The sequence below is a fragment of the Neomonachus schauinslandi genome, chromosome 14 (genome assembly GCF_002201575.2).
Source record: "Neomonachus schauinslandi chromosome 14, ASM220157v2, whole genome shotgun sequence".
Lineage (NCBI taxonomy): Eukaryota > Metazoa > Chordata > Mammalia > Carnivora > Phocidae > Neomonachus > Neomonachus schauinslandi.
In genome coordinates this window covers 67,797,444-67,813,619 of record NC_058416.1, presented here as the reverse complement: position 1 = coordinate 67,813,619, position 16,176 = coordinate 67,797,444, and positions in this window count along the sequence as shown.

The following is a 16,176-nucleotide window of genomic DNA, read 5'->3' as shown; positions in this document are numbered from 1 at the left end:
TTCCTTCCTTCCTTCCTTCCTTCCTTCCTTCCTTCCTTCCTTCCTTCTTTTCCTTCCTTCCTTTCTTTTATTTTTCTTTCTTTCTTTCTTTCTTTCTTTCTTTCTTTCTTTCTTTCTTTCTTTCTTTCTCTTTCTTTCTTCCTTTCTTCCTTTCTTCTTTTTTTTTTTTTCTCGTCAAGGAAGTCCCTAAGTTTAGCATTTTACTAGTAAGACAATTGAGAGATCTCTGTAAAGAAAATTTTGCTTTTAAATGTAGCCAAATTAAAGATCCAGTATCTGGCCATTTGAGACAGGGAAATCAAAGGGACATCATGAGAGATAAAGTTGGTTATTTCCTTTGCTTCTAATCAGGCTTCTATTACTGCTAGGCCCTGCACCTGGACCCCACTGTTCACATGTCTTGTAATGCAAATACCATATGTCTTCTTTGTCAGGGACAAGGGGTTAATTATTTTTCTAGAATAGGTAACATCTGTGGAAGGACCAGCTGAGAAAAAATAAGAGGAAGCTATCCTATGCTCATTCCAGACCACCTAGGTGCTAGGCCTCTCCATGCCAATACCCCTGGCTCCAAGGAATAACACCTGGGTTCTTGTCCTTGATCTAACCAGTTCCTGGATGAGAGGACATATGCGCAAGACCACCAACTTCCATAAAAAAAACCCAGACCCCAACAAAGACAAGTCTTCCTCCTTTCCTTTCTGAGTCTCCCAGACAGTCACTCTGTCTGTTGTCTGCTCTCTCTATATCTTCAATAAACTCTCCTTCCATATCCTGCTGCCTCATGTTTGATTTCCACCCTTCTCAAAGGCAAAGACCCTCTTGGCTGGTCCTGTGGGACACACTCTGGATCCTTGGACCCAGCCTGCCAGCATCACATTGACAAGTAGGATCTATTAATAGCGACTCAAACCAGTAAGACTTTTAATGTCTTAACCAAAGACAAAAGAGGAATCCAGAGAGGGTATGCAGCCCCCAGGAGCTAAAAGTTTATTCCCAAGGTAATCTAAGAAAGCAAAGGTCTTCATTGCACAGTAAAGATAATGTAGTGATAATGCTATCTCCAGTCTCCAAAAAAATCTTCATATGCCTCCAGTCACAGACCCACTAAACTGTGACACCAGGCAAGCAATACAGAAGCAATGAATATTGAGATTGATAAGGTTCCTATGGGCTGCAAGGTCTTATGGCAAACCCTCCTGAGAGCTGGCATGGCAGAGATAATAGAGACAGACAGACAGACAGAGACGGGGCAAGGGAGTGGTCCCCAGTCGGTTTAACTGACCACCAAGTGCACCCCAGTAAGAGCACCCTCTGGATGATGGACACCAGAGAGAATGTTCTACTGGTCACAAACTAACCCCTTGAGGACATAGAACAAGAACAAAGAAAAATCACCATCCTCTTTTTCTTCTGGCTAAGCCTTGGTCTTGGAGCACTCTAATACTTAGGAGGGATGTGCCCTGTGGTTGGGGACTGTGTGGTGCTTTACAGTGTTCCTTGCTGCATGGAAGTTTTCTTGAGGTTGACAGATGACCTAGTGCCGATCTAACCTGTTCCGGGACCAATTGATACTAACACTAGGGACTTCTTAATATGGCAAGCACTCAAACAGCTTGTAAGTGCTTGACCTCTGCCACCACTTTTGCGGCTTTGGCTTCCAAGGAGTCGCTTAGCAACAGGCTGTGAGCCACAGCAGAGTGTGTCTAAACAGACGCCAGTCTGATGAGAACATGGAACTCAACAGTCTGTGGGACCAACCCCAAATGAAGGCTTTTAAGGCCTAAGTCTCCCTTCTACCCTATGGTAATTCCTTTTCAGGACACATGACATACAGACACAGGCAAAGGAAAACAAAGACCAACTCTGGGAGGAGATGGATCAATAACCAAAGAGTTATCTAGCAAATTCAACCAAACTGTCACTAAGCCCAAGGAACTAATTCCACAATATTTCCTCCTGGAAATCTAAATTAAGAAAAAGAGAAAAGTCTTCTCACCACTCCCACTCCATCAGATTCCACAGACAGAGATTCCGGGAGGCTGACATGGTAAGAAGACTTACATTCCACTGGCTCTATGTCAGCTGTCCCAGGATTTCAGCTGTAGCATACAGGGTGAAATATGTCCAGCAGTTGACATGTCCTGCCCATACACCAACTGTCGGGGAGGAAGTATTTTCTCTACCATTAAAGATCCTTCTAGCTGGACCAAGAATCAGATTGACATGGGACAGATTAACAAGAAAAAAAAACAAATTTAGTTTCATACTGATGGGGAATACACACAAACACACACAAACTTCCAAAGATAGTTAGGCAATATGAGGCTTATCTGACATCCTGAGTTAAGGTGGGTAGGGTCTGGGTATACAAAGGAGAGGATGACCCTCAGCAGGAAGGTGAAAGGAGATGTTTGGAAAACAAAACTTGCCCTGTTGCAGATATGTTTCTTAGGTAAAGCAATATCTCTGTTAATAGCTTGTTCTTGACAGATGTGCAGCTGGTGGGGGAGGAGGGGCGGTAAAGAGCTTTTCCTGGATTGATTGGGTTGTGATTGCTTTTAACACAAAACAATGTTCATGCCAAAGATGCCCATCCTCTGGCAGCCTGACCTTAGCCTTACATCATCAACTTGACTGTGGTGATGGCTTCATGTGTTTCTATACCTCTCGAAATGTATCCAGTTGAAAACTTTAAATATGTGCAGTTGATGGTAAGTTACTCAATAAAATTATTATACATACCTTTCAATCTCTTCAATATAGAAACATCTTCCTTACTACCCGTCCACAAATACCCTCATTGTCCAGCTGTTTCCACACAGGGGCCACTTGGTAGCAATTGTTTTCCCACCATGAGTGTCTGCTACTATGTTACTGAGTATCTGCACACTCTGCTACTTAATCTGGAACCCTGCCCCTTTCCAGGAGTGGTGTTGCTTTCATTGCCCTGCTGCAGGACATGCTGCCTGCATTCAGACCAGGTCCCCAGTGGCGCCTCACATGGCCCTGCTGAAGGAGGGATCAGGCCATTGCTCCCAGCCCTCTGCATTCCCACTCACCCTGTACAGGGTCATATTTCCATATGTCTCCCTTCTGCTACTCTAGGAATTCCCACAATGGGAAGGGCTGCTTATTAATATCAGTTACCTGAGGGCAGAGCAGGGACTATGGCCCATGGGTATTGGAAGACTCACAGTGACCAGGCTCTCAGGCCTGTGCCCCTATCATTATATCCACTGAGAGGTTGAAGTTTGGCCAGTGGGCAGCAAGGGGCACTGTGGGTCTTTCCTTAGTGTGTGCACAGGGGTGACTTCTTTGTAATCTCCCTTAAATCACCCAAACTCCCCAGGGCTGGGTTATAGGTACCTGTGTGTGCTGGTGGGAACTCAGAAGGTGTGTCCTCTCTGGCTGTTCACAGGTCTGTGGAAGGACCCAGCAGCCGTTTCTTTCCTAGTCACTCCAGGGGACAAACTCTGAGGCTCACCCACCAGCCCTCTCTGTCTAAAACCTGAGTGCATAACTCAACTCCTTTCAGAGTGGAACAGAGATCACCAGATCACCAGTAGGGGAAACAAGTGTAGAGGAATAGCCCCTTCTCCCAGAGGCCACCGAAGGGATGACATATGCCTGAGGCAGCCCAGATCCTGCTGTGGAGTGTCAGCAGGTGTGTATCTGCCATGCTGTGGACGCTTCTCCTCCTTGTGTTCCCCTCTCACTGCACAGATGAGGACCATATTCAGTGATCTGGGGCAGCCCCCAAGCCTATGTCAACCTCTTTGGATAAGATACCCAAACAACTTCAACTCCATCCCTGCCCCATCACCTGTGAGTGTCTGTGTTTGCAGGTTCCTTCTCCCAGCCTGTGCTGAATCAGACACCCTCCTCTGCATCCCTGGAAGAATCTGCCAGACTCACATACACTCTGAGAAGTCCATCATTAATGGTAAATATATATATTTATATGCCAGTATGCATATATATATGCATACTGGCACCAGGAGAAGCCAGGGAGCCCTCCCCAGTATCTCCTAGATTCATCTCAGAGTCAGATATACATCAGGGATGCCAGGTTCCCTGTCATTTTTTGGATCCAAAGATGTTTCGACCAGTTCAGGTATTCTGACATTTCTGGACTCCAGCATGAGGGCAAGGAGACTATTACTGTCATATATGCCAAGATAATGCAATGTTCTGGACCCACAGGGAAGTGAGACAAAATCCCCCTCCACTCTCTGGGTCTGGTGACATTACCTGTCAGGTGGCTCAGGGGTTGACTTCAGTTGTCAGATCTTCAACAGATCCTTTGTTTTCCTGGAAACAGATGATGACACATTCTCATCATGTTCATGTTTTCAAAGGCAAAATTTACTTGCTCAGAAATAAAAATTACTCAAAGGAGGTGTTAGAGGCCAAATGGTGTTGATTCCAGTTCTGGGTCTGGTGGCAGCTCACAGATGTTTCCAGTCTAAGGGCTTCAATCTGGGCTTCCACTTACAAAACCAACATGCAGAGATGAATGGTATTCTATACAGAAGCAATAAGCCATCAACATTTAAAAATAAAAACAATGCCATTTATAATTCCATAATAATGAAATTCTTAAGGATATATTTTAGAAAAACTGAAAGTCTTATACATGGAAAACTACAAAACATTGTAAAAGAAATAAAGAAAACTTGAATAAATGACTAGGTCTTCCTCATTTGTGGATCAAAATGCTGAATTTGGCTAAGGCAATGATTTTAAATTTTTCAGTTGGTAGCTGTTACCAGCAGCTTCCTGCCACAAAACAAAGAAACAAATGGAATATCCCTCACAAATAGAGGCCCAAAAATTCTAAAGAAAATATTAGAAAATAGAATTGAGTTATGTATAGTATAACAAGAGTATATACCATGACCAAATGGGGTTTATTGTGGGGATGCAAGGTTTTATATTCAGACAGTTTTACATTCAAACAGCAATCAATGTAATCTCCTGTATTAACAGGCTAAAGGAGAAAAGTCCCATGATCTTCTCAATCAATATGAAAAAAGCATATGACACAATTCAAAACCTATTCATGATAATAAATGTGAATGATTGAATGAATAGGATAAAAATTCTCAGAGAATGAAAACTAGAGGAGCACAGCCTCAGTGTGATAAAGAAAACTATAAAGTCCTGATAGCTAATACACATGAAGATGAATCACTGAGAGCTCTGTCCTTAGGTCGGGACCAAGGCATTGATGTTCAATCTCAACACTGCTGTTCTACATAGGACAGGATGCTCCAGACAGAACCATGAGGCAAGAAAATTAATGAGAGGCATAAGACTAAAGAGCAAGAGACATTGTCCCTATTTTCAGGGGTGAGAATGGTCCACCAGAAAAATACAAGGAAAACTACAAATAGGTATATAAATATGAACTTGAGGAATAATTAGTAATTTCAGGAAGGTGTAGTCATATGATAGAAGATCAACATAGAAAGATCATTTTTTAAAGATTTTATTTATTCATTATTCATTTGAGAGAGAGAGAGAGAGAGCACAAGGAGGGGGGAAAGGCAGAGGGAGAGGGAGAAGCAGACCCTCCACTAAGCAGGGAGCCCAACGCAGGGCCCGATCCCAGGACCCAGAGATCATGACCTGAGCTGAAGGCAGACGCTTAACCAACTGAGCCACCCAGGCACCCCTAGAAAGATCATTTAAATGTGTATAGACTAGCAATAAACATGTGAAAACTGAATTAAAATACCATTAAAACCACTCAACAACAAAATTTTTAGGTGCATATTTAACAAAATGTGTACAAGCCGTGGATGCTGAAATCCTGATACATGTAACCAAAGTGGACTAAAACAATGGAGAGGCATGTTCTGTTCATGGATGAGAAGACTCAATATAGTAAAGACATCAACTCTTCCCAAATTGTATAAAAGTCTAATTCAACCCCTATCACAACAAGATAGAGTGTTATGGATGGAAGGTAGACACATTGGTCAATGGAACAAAACAGAAAACCCAGAAACCGACCTAAGAAAGTATGGACAAGTACTTTTGACAAAGTTGCAAAAGTCTTGCAGAGGACGGAGGATAGTCTCCTGGAGAAATAGCCACAGAACTATTGGCTATCCATAGGGGGAAATGAATCTCATCTAAAATTCTCACCTCATGAAAAAATGCACTAAAAGGATCATAGACATAACTGTATAACATAAAGCTATATATGCATAGAAGAAAACACAGGAGAAAATCTTCAAGATCTAGAGTTTGTATAAACTTGGTTAGACAAGACACCAACAGCACAATCTATACAATAAAAAATGATATTGTACTTCATCAAAATAAATTCATTGTTTTTCCTTTACTTTGTAAATTAGTAAGATGATGAAATTAGTTGAAAAATAGATGATTAAAACAAAACTCAATTCATGAGAGAGTAGTTGGAACCCATTGCTTTAATGCACAGGAGTTTTAAAATACTGAAAACATGCATATTTTAAATCCCAGACCAATGGAGGAAGATGATGGGTGCAGTTATCTTCTCTGGGTTGCCAGCAACTTAAGTTTTAATTTAGGTAAATATTTGCATCTCCCATAAGCCAGGACTCCTTCTGAGAGTGGAACATGCAACAGTATTCATGGGCAGCACTATGGGCCTCACTTTCTACGCATCAGACCACTGATGTGAGTATAGACCCAGACCTGGTGAGCTGCAGAAACCAGCTGGACTTTGAGGGCTTAGGGCCTTGGTGAGTGTGTAACCTGTGACCAGCAAGGGGTGCTGTGGAACTGCCCTGTGGTCCCTCCACAGCTGCTCAATGAGGACCATTCAAGCAAAGAAGCCTGTGCTTGGAGGCTGCATCCTGTGCTCCCTGATGGGGACTCAGCAGCTGTGTCCTCTCTGGCCTGGCAGAGTCCCCTGAGCAGGGACCTGTGGGTGGTCTCAGCAGGTGCATCCTCCCAGGGCTCTCCCCTGGGCTGAAGCCAACCCCCATCCTCCTCAGTGTGTCTGTGAGCTGAGCCCCAGCACCAGGGCTCAGGGAGGGGCTGGGCAGTCACTGGGTGGACCCATTTGCATGGAGAGCCCCTCCAATGGCAGAGGGTGGGGGAGAGAAGGAGGCCTGGGGCAGCCCGGCCCACTGTGGGCACCAGTGTCTCTGTCACCACGGCCTGGACTCCTGTCCTCCTCATGTTCCTCACTCACGGCAAAGGTAGGGACAGACCTCAGGGACATAGGGAAGCCCTCCAGCTGGTATCTGGCCCTGTGGCTCGGATCCTGAGAAGCTTTACCCTGGTCTCTACTCTATCACCCGTGAGTGTCTATGTTTGCAGGTTCCCTGTCCCAGCCTGTGCTGACCCAGCTGCCCTCCCTCTCTGTTCCTCCTGGAACAACAGCCAGACTCACCTGTACCCTGAGCAGGGACATCAGTGTTGGGAGCTACTACAAAACTGATACCAGCAGAAGCCAGGGAGCCCTCCTTGGTATCCCTTGTACTACTCCTCAGACTCAGATAAATATCAGGGCTCCAGTGTCCCCAGCCACTTCTCTGGATCCAAAGATGCCCCAGCCAATGCAGGGCCTCTGCTCATCTCGGGGCTGCAGGCTGAGAAGGAGACCGATTATTACTGTCAGATCTGGCACAGCAGTGTGATCACAGGGACACACACAGATGGGGAAGTGGGACAAATAACTCAGCCTGCTCAGGGCCATGGACGCTGATTCTCTTGCAATTTAAAATAACTTGAATTCACACTGACTGTACTTGGAAGTAACTTCTGGATCACAATATCTTTCCTCCCAGTTTCTTATGCAACCTATGTGAACTCAGGAGAAAGGAAAACAAACATAAAACCCATGATAATACAGAAACTTTGCCTGGTGGTCCAAGTTGTAATAATCAGAGCCTGTTGAGCTGGCATTTTGTTTGTTTGTTTGTTTAAACAGCTAACCACCATTTTTAGGTTTCTTGGTCAGAGCCTAAGGACCATCCCAGCAGGGGGACAGCCCTCCACAGCATGGCCTCTTCCATTCAGGGGGTCAGAGCAGAGACCCTCCTTTCCCTCCCAGGCTCCTGTGCTCAGGGCTGGCTGAGGTTCACTGTGTCCAGGGACAAAGCACTAGGATGTGAGATGCTGTGTGAAGATGCAGGTCAAAGAAGAACTTCAGGCACAGCGCTCACCTGGATCCCTTGCTGGGTACCTGAGCCTTCAGATGTGATGTTGGGGATGGGCAGTTAGGCAAAATTCCCAAAGTCAAGAAAACAAAGAAAGATTGAAAACCTTACACATTGGAGGATTTCCGTATGTCATGATGAATAAATGCAGTGTGGTTACTTGGACTGGATCCAGGAACAAAGAATGACATTAGTGGCAAAAACTTGTGAAATCTGGATAAAGTCTGCAATTTCCTTAATATCATTGGACCACTATTCAGTTCTTGTTTTCATAAATATGTCATAGTCATGCATGATGTTATCATTAGAATAATCTGGGTGAAAGGTATATAGGGATCTCTGTACTATCTTTGTATTTTTTCTGTCACCATAAAATTATTACAGAATAAAAAATTCAACACACAAACACATGGGGGAAAAAAAGAATAAAAATATATCCTGTTTTCTCCTCCATGTTTAAGAGACCAAAGCTCAACATTTATGCTGTACTGAGTCCCAGCACTGCCTATAAAACTTTTCACACCCAACACTTGGTCATGTAATACATTTTCTTTTTATTATTCTGTAAAGAACAATGTAAAAATAATATTCAAATTACCTATCTTTTATTTCTATAGCTTAGGAATCATGATAAATCACCTCCACAGCACGAGCTAAGCAGGAATTCCACCATCCTACCACTGGAGGAAACCATTCAGAGCAGGCACCACCAGGATTCCCAGTTCTGACCAAGAGGAAGTGCTCCCAATCAACCAGGTTCTCTCATTTAAAACAAAAAGTTTCTGGACAAAATACAAACAAGTATAGGAACTCCAGAAGGTAGAAGGAAGAAGGAAGACTTCCTACAGACCTCAACAGTTGAGGAAAACACAGCAGTGAGTTCCCTGGGCTTCTTCTCTTCTATCACCTCCCCAACATGTAAGACAGGATGCTGCAGGAGCCTCCAACCAAGAATCATGAAGAGGGCCAGAATGGGAAAAAGAAAATAAAATCCACCAAAACTCCAAAAATGCCAACCCCCATGGCCAGAGGATCTGGGTATAAGTTGACCTGAGCAGAGAAAATATTTCGACAAACCTGCCCATCACCCATCTGCACACACTAATGAATCCCCAAACTATGCCCTCATGCAAGGCTCACAGCAGTGTTGAGCAGACACCTAAGTGTCCCTCTCCTCCTAGCAGAAAAGGGCAATGTCCCATTGCCCACCTTGTGTAGTGTCATTGGTCTCAGTGGAAAGCTGAGCCTCCATCACACGGGAGCATCAACAAGCCTGGGCAAGGCAGGGCCAGTGGGCTACTTTAGCATTCCAGTTCTTCCCACCCAGATTTTGGCAGGTCCCGGGAAGCGCATCTGAAGCCCATCCCTCAGCAGGAAGACTGAATGGGGTGCTATAAGGCAGAGCTGGTCTGCACTCCTATACCCCTGCTGGTGACTGTGGGGCCAGTAAAGAGCAGACCCTGGACTCCCACCTGGCACGAACACACTGAAAAAGGGGCTGGAAGGCAGGGAAGCTGGCCCAGCATTTGACCTCTCCCCTCCCTGGTGTCAGTGAGGGCACAGAGCCCAGTGAGTTTGCTGAGCAAACTCTGCACCTCCATTCAGGCCTAGGCATCCCTCTCTGGGGTCAGCAGGGCCCAGCTCAGAGCTTATCCCACAACACCACCCACCTCCACGTTGGGCACTGGGAGGTGACTCTTTTGCCACACTTTCTCCAGCAAAGAGTCAGCAGCAAAACTGTGGGAAACTGACATACAACCCCTGACCTCCTGCTGATCCTCAAGGGGAGGATCACCTGATGATTGAAGGAAGGTAATTGGGTACCGAGCATTATTGATAAATATCCAAAAATATCCAGGATCCAGTAAAAATGATCACTTGTCTTGTCAAGAACCAGGAAAATCAAACCTTGAGTGAGAAAGAATTGACTGCCACCAACACTGAGATCACTCACATGCTGACATTATGGGACAGATACTTTCAGGCAACAAGGAGAAAATCCATCTGAGGAGCAGTTACAGTCTTGGAATAAATGGAAAAGACAGAAATATGCAATTGAAATGCAAGTCATCAAAACACACCAAACTGAAATTATAGAACTTAAAATACAACAGATGAAACTGAAAAAGAAAACTCTCTGGAGAGACTCAAAAGTAGGTAACACCTATTTATTATGTATTTGTTGAAAGCACAAATGGGCTGCATGCCTGCCTAATTCCCACCCCCGTGAGTAGTCTCCTGAGGATGTCACCAGGGGGCGCTGTGCACCTGCTCAGAGCTGCCAAGGCCTGAAACCAACTGAAATGGTTCCACCTGACTGCGCCTTGCATCCTTGCTCACTGCCTGAGTGAAAGGCGACCGCAGCTGCTTCCTCCCAGGGGACAAACTCAGAGCTCTTAACTTCCCCAGCCCTTCTTTTTGGATTTGAGCTACAAGATGGGCCTAGGAGCCAGAATTAAATGGCACTGTGGGCTCATATTTGCATAATACCCCACCAAACACACCCTTTACCCCTGGAGCTCAGGAGGAGATAAAAGGACACATCCCAGAGACCAGCACCAGCTGTAAGGCCAGGGGACCTCTGGAAAGTCCACACCATAACCTGGACTCCACTCCTCCTCCTCCCCCTCCTCACCCACTCCCCAGGTTTATGGAGATTTCAGAGGCCAGCTTTTGGAGGGATCCCTCTGCCTATTCTTCATTTCCTAACATGGGTCTGTTTTCATTTCACAGACCAGTTCTGAGGCTGTGGTGACTCAGGAGCCCTCACTCACCGTGTCTCCAGGAGAGACAGTCTCTCTCACGTGTGCCTCCAGCTATGGAGCGGTCAGCAATTTACACTATCCAGCTTGGTTCCAGCAGAAGCCTGGCCAATCCCCTAGGACACTGATATATAATGCATACAATAAACATTCCTGGACCCCTGCCTGATTCTCAGGCTCCCTCCTTGGGGGCAAGGCTGTCCTGACCCTCATAGGGGCCCAGCCCGAGGACGAGGCTGAGTACTCCTGCTTCCTACAATATGGTGATGGTAAGCACAGTGAGAGACCCAGATGAGGAAGGAAGACATAAACTTTTGTTTCACAGTGTGTGGGTACAAATGCTGGCATTCCATGCCCAGACACCTGAGCTCTCAGGGCAGCCTAAATGTTGACCATCCTTAGAGTCACAGAGATTCAGTGTCTGAATTGCTTCCCATTCCTGTTTGAGTCCTGAAGTGCAGTAAATATATGAATGTCTTGAGAGGAACTGGTCCACAAAGAACAGATTTCAGTTCTTTTGTATTAGGCAAGGATTTGTATGTGCCTGGATCAGAACTAAAACCTGAGCTAAAACACATTTCCTCCAGAAAAAAGGAACAATTCCAATATTCCTTGACAGCCAAGAACAGAGGAAACCCTCATTTAGTATATTTCTAAAGTTTCACGGTGCGCCTGGCTGGCTCAGTCGGAAGAGGGTGGGATGCTTGATTTTAAGGTCTGAGTTTAAGCCCCACGTCAGGTGCAGAGATTATTTAAGTAAATAAATAAACCTCCCAAAATTTTTAAAATAATTAACATAACCTTTATTTTAAATTAGGTTGCATTTTAATGCGATACAAATCTATACTTCTTTTAAATATTAAAAATTATAAACATTTTGGAAGGATTCTTTTTCCCTAATATTCTGGGATAAATTGCATCCTCCCAAAGAACATATGTTGCAGCTGTAGCCCTCAAGACCTAAGAATGTGACCTGATCTGCAAATAGGGTTGTCATAGATGCAATTAGTTAAGATGAGGCTATTCTGGCGGAAGGTGGCCTCCTAGTCCAGTATGAGGTGTGCGCTTACAATAGGACAGCCACGTAGAGACAAGGAGCACACCGTGGGAAGCTGGAGGCAGAGTCTGCAGTTTGCAGATGCACCCAGGAAATGCCAAAAATTGCCCTCAAACCACTAGAAGTCAGGGGAGGCAGGGAAAGATTCCCCTACAGGCTTCAGAGGGAACATGGCCCCACCCTATGGATCTGGAGCTTTTGGCCTCCAGAACTGTGAGACAGTAACTTTTAATTGAAGCACCCCATTTGTGCTACTTTGTTATGGCAGCCCTAGGAACCTAATATATCAAACAGTCAATATCTTTCTGAATTTAAACACTTTCTTCCCAATGGGTTTTTAATTGTTACACAATTGTTATCATAGTTTTGCTGATATTTCATATTTTTGCTCATGTTTTGAGCACTGCTAGTGTCATGGAAGGGTACTACAAGTAATTTATCCTGAGCTTAAAAGTCTATAAATATACAATTACTGCTTAATAGTACCTTAAAACTTGCATTAAAAATACAGGTAGCCATTAGGTGGTTCCAACTGATTACCAGGGCTAAAGACTCTGAAGTTGTGAAGTTGTGAAGATTATCTTGCTTTTATTAAAATGCATCTGGATCTAGTCAGAGAAGAGGGAGATGCCTACCACCTTCAGTGGGAAACCCTGTGTAGAGTACTCTGGACATAAAATGGACAAAATGGTAAAACAGAGAGTTCATGTCCTGGAGAGGCTGATTGGAAAACAGAATTGATTAAAACGTGAAAAGCAGTGAGTCACCAAAAACAAAGTGTGGCCTTCCTACATGTGTTAGATCAGTTAGTCTCACACTTCAATGTGCATATGAATCATCTGGAATCGTGTAAAATTTGGATTCGGATTCCTCTGAGTCTGGAGAGGGGCCTGAGATTCTGCATTTCTAAATCATGGAGAATGGCATAAGAGGGAAGTGATCTGCAGAGAAGAACTGAAGAGAAGTCCCTGACAGAAAGAACTAAAGTCTTTGGATTACAGAAGAACCCCCAGTCCACATATCCCAGGGATAGATGCCTCCTGTTCAGACAGAAGCCCTCCTGCCCTTCTCTCCTCTCTCTCCTCCACTGTATCATTTCTAGGACTTTCCCTCCATAATCAGTGCTTCTCACATCCAGCTCTGACCTAGTCTGGGAGCTGAACGTTCCGAATATCCAGGAAGAAGATGTAATGACTCCAACTGTTCAACAAACCACGGTGGTGGGAGCGGGTTCCCTCCCCACAGTGTGACAGCAGGGGGAGTGAGACCAAACCTCATGGCTGATCTAAGCCAGGACCCATGTTCCTCCCCTTGGCTGACTCACTGTTCACCTCCTCTCCCTGCTTTGAGAGTGTTCACCTTCTGAGATATTTTGGGAATCAGCAACTGTCTGTGACAATCCTGTCTCTGCATGCCCTATCTGGTCTCAGTCCACAGCAAATGTTGCCTTGCACTGCAAAATATTTTCTCAGGCACTTCTGGAATCATGAGAGTGAATACGTTGACAGGTATCCTTGTTGCCACTCACCTGCTCCCTGATGGGTTTTTAGTTTTGAGGACGTTGAGCCTTTCACAGGTGTGCTCATAATACATACAACATCCTCAGCTCCTCTGTCCCCATTGACCTCATTGCTCACTCATGTAGTTCTTCGTTGGCCAGGGCTCATACTAGGAATCCATTACTGAATTGTTCTCTCTGATAGCAACAAGAACCATATGATCCCTAAAAATTAGAGGAAAGAAAAACGTCTTAATTAAAAGAGGGTGGATAAAATTATGGCAAAGAGCAGCGGTCAGAGAGGACTAACACACAGAATGCAGTGGGCATGGCTATGGGGGCCCAGCATTCCAGGCCCCACGGCAGATAGTAGCCACTGAGGATGCTGTCAGTCTAGACGACCAAAACATAAAGAATGGATGTACAAGGGACTAGGTATAGCCACCCTAATACAATAATATATCTTATTACGCAGGTTATTGATTCAAGCCATTTTTCATGCCTTGAAGATTTTTATTTTTTTAGATTTATTTATTTACTTACTTACTTACTTCTTTGATAGAGAGAGAGAACACAAGCCAGGTGAGGGGCAGAGGGAGAAGCAGACTCCCCACTGAGCAGGGAACCCGATGCAGAACTTGATCTGGGGACTCCAGGATTATGACCTGAGCCGAAGCCAGATGCTTAACCAACTGAGCCACTCAAGTGCCTGGAAGCTTTTTTTTTTTTTTTTAATGATTTTATTTATTAATTTTTTATGAGAGAGAGAGAGAGAGAGCACACGCAGGGGGAGTGGCAGACAGAGGGAGAGGGAGAAGCAGATTCCCTGCTGAGCTGGGAGTCCAAGGCTGGTCTCCATCCCAGGACCCTGGGATCATGACATGAGCCAAAGGCAAACGTTTAATCAACTGAGTTACCCAAGTGCCCACCTTGAATTTTTTATTATGTTATGTTAATCCCCATACATTACATCATTAGTTTTTGATGTAGTGTTCCATGATTCATTGTTTGCCTATAACACCCGGTGCTCCATGCACAACGTGCCCACTTTAATACCCATCACCAGGCTAACCCATCCTCCCACCCCCCTCCCCTCTAGAACCTTCATTTTGTTTTTCAGAGTCCATAGTATCTCATGGTTCCTCTCCCCCTCTGATTTCCCCCCCCTTCATTCTTCCTCTCCTGCTATCTTCTTCTTCTTCTTCTTCTTCTTTTAACATATAATGTATTATTTGCTTCAGAGGTACAGATCTGAGATTCAACAGTCTTGCACAATTCACAGTACTCACCATAGCACATACCCTCCCCAATGTCTTTCACCCAGCCACCCCATCCCTCCCATCCCCCACCACTCCAGCAACCCTCAGTTTGTTTCCTGAGATTAACAATTCCTCATATCAGTGAGGTCATATGATACATTTCTTTCTCTGTTTGATTATTTTGCCCAGCATAACACCCTCCACTTCCATCATGTTGTTGCAAATGGCAAGATCTCATTCTTTTTGATGGCTGCATAATATTCCATTGAATATATATACCACATCTTCTTTATCCATTCATCTGTCAATGGACATCTTGGCTCTTTCACAGTTCGGCTATTGTGGACATTGCTGCTGTAAACACCAGGGTGCATGTACCCTTTCGGACCCCTACATTTGTATCTCTGGGGTAAATACCCAGTAGTGCAATTACTGGATCATAATGTAGCTCTATTTTCAACTTTTTGAAGAACCTCCATACTGTTTTCCAGAGTGGCTGCACCAGCTTGCATTCCCACCAACAGTGTAGGAGGGTTCCCCTTTCTCCGCATCCCCACCAACATCTGTCATTTCCTGACTTGTTAATTTTAGCCATTCTGACTGGTGTGAGGTGAAATTTCATTGAGGTTTGGATTTGGATTTCCCTGATGCCGAGTGATGTTGAGCACTTTTTCATGTGTCTGTTGGCCATTTGGATGTCTTCTTTGGAAAAATGTCTGTTCATGTCTTCTGCCCATTTCTTGATTGGATCATTTGTTCTTTGGGTGTTGAGCTTAAGAAGTTCTTTATAGATTTTGGATATTAGCCCTTTACCTGATATGTCATTTGCAAATATCTTCTCCCATTCTGATGGTTGTCTTTTGGTTTTGTTGACTGTTTCTTTTGCTGTGCAAAAGCTTTTTATCTTGATGAGGTCCCAATAGTTCATTTTTGCCCTTGCTTCCCTTGCCTTTGGCGATGTTTCTAGGAAGAAGTTGCTGCGGCTGAGGTCGAAGAGGTTGCTGCCTGTGTTCTCCTTTAGGATTTTGATGGACTCCTGTCTCACATTGAGGTCTTTCAACCATTTGGAGTCTATTTTTGTGTGTGGTGTAAGGAAATGATCCAGTTTCATTCCTCTGTATGTGGCTGTCCAATTTTCCCAACACCATTTGTTGAAATGACTGTCTTTTTTCCATTGGACATTCTTTCCTGCTTTGTCGAAGATTAGTTGACCATAGAGTTGAGGGTCCATTTCTGGGCTTTCTATTCTGTTCCATTGATCTATGTGTCTGTTTTTGTGCCAGTACCATACTGTCTTGATGATGACAGCTTTGTAATAGAGCTGGAAGTCCGGAATTGTGATGCCGCCAGCTTTGCTTTTCTTTTTCAACATTCCTCTGGCTATTCGAGGTCTTTTCTGGTTCCATACAAATTTTAGGATTATTTGTTCCATTTC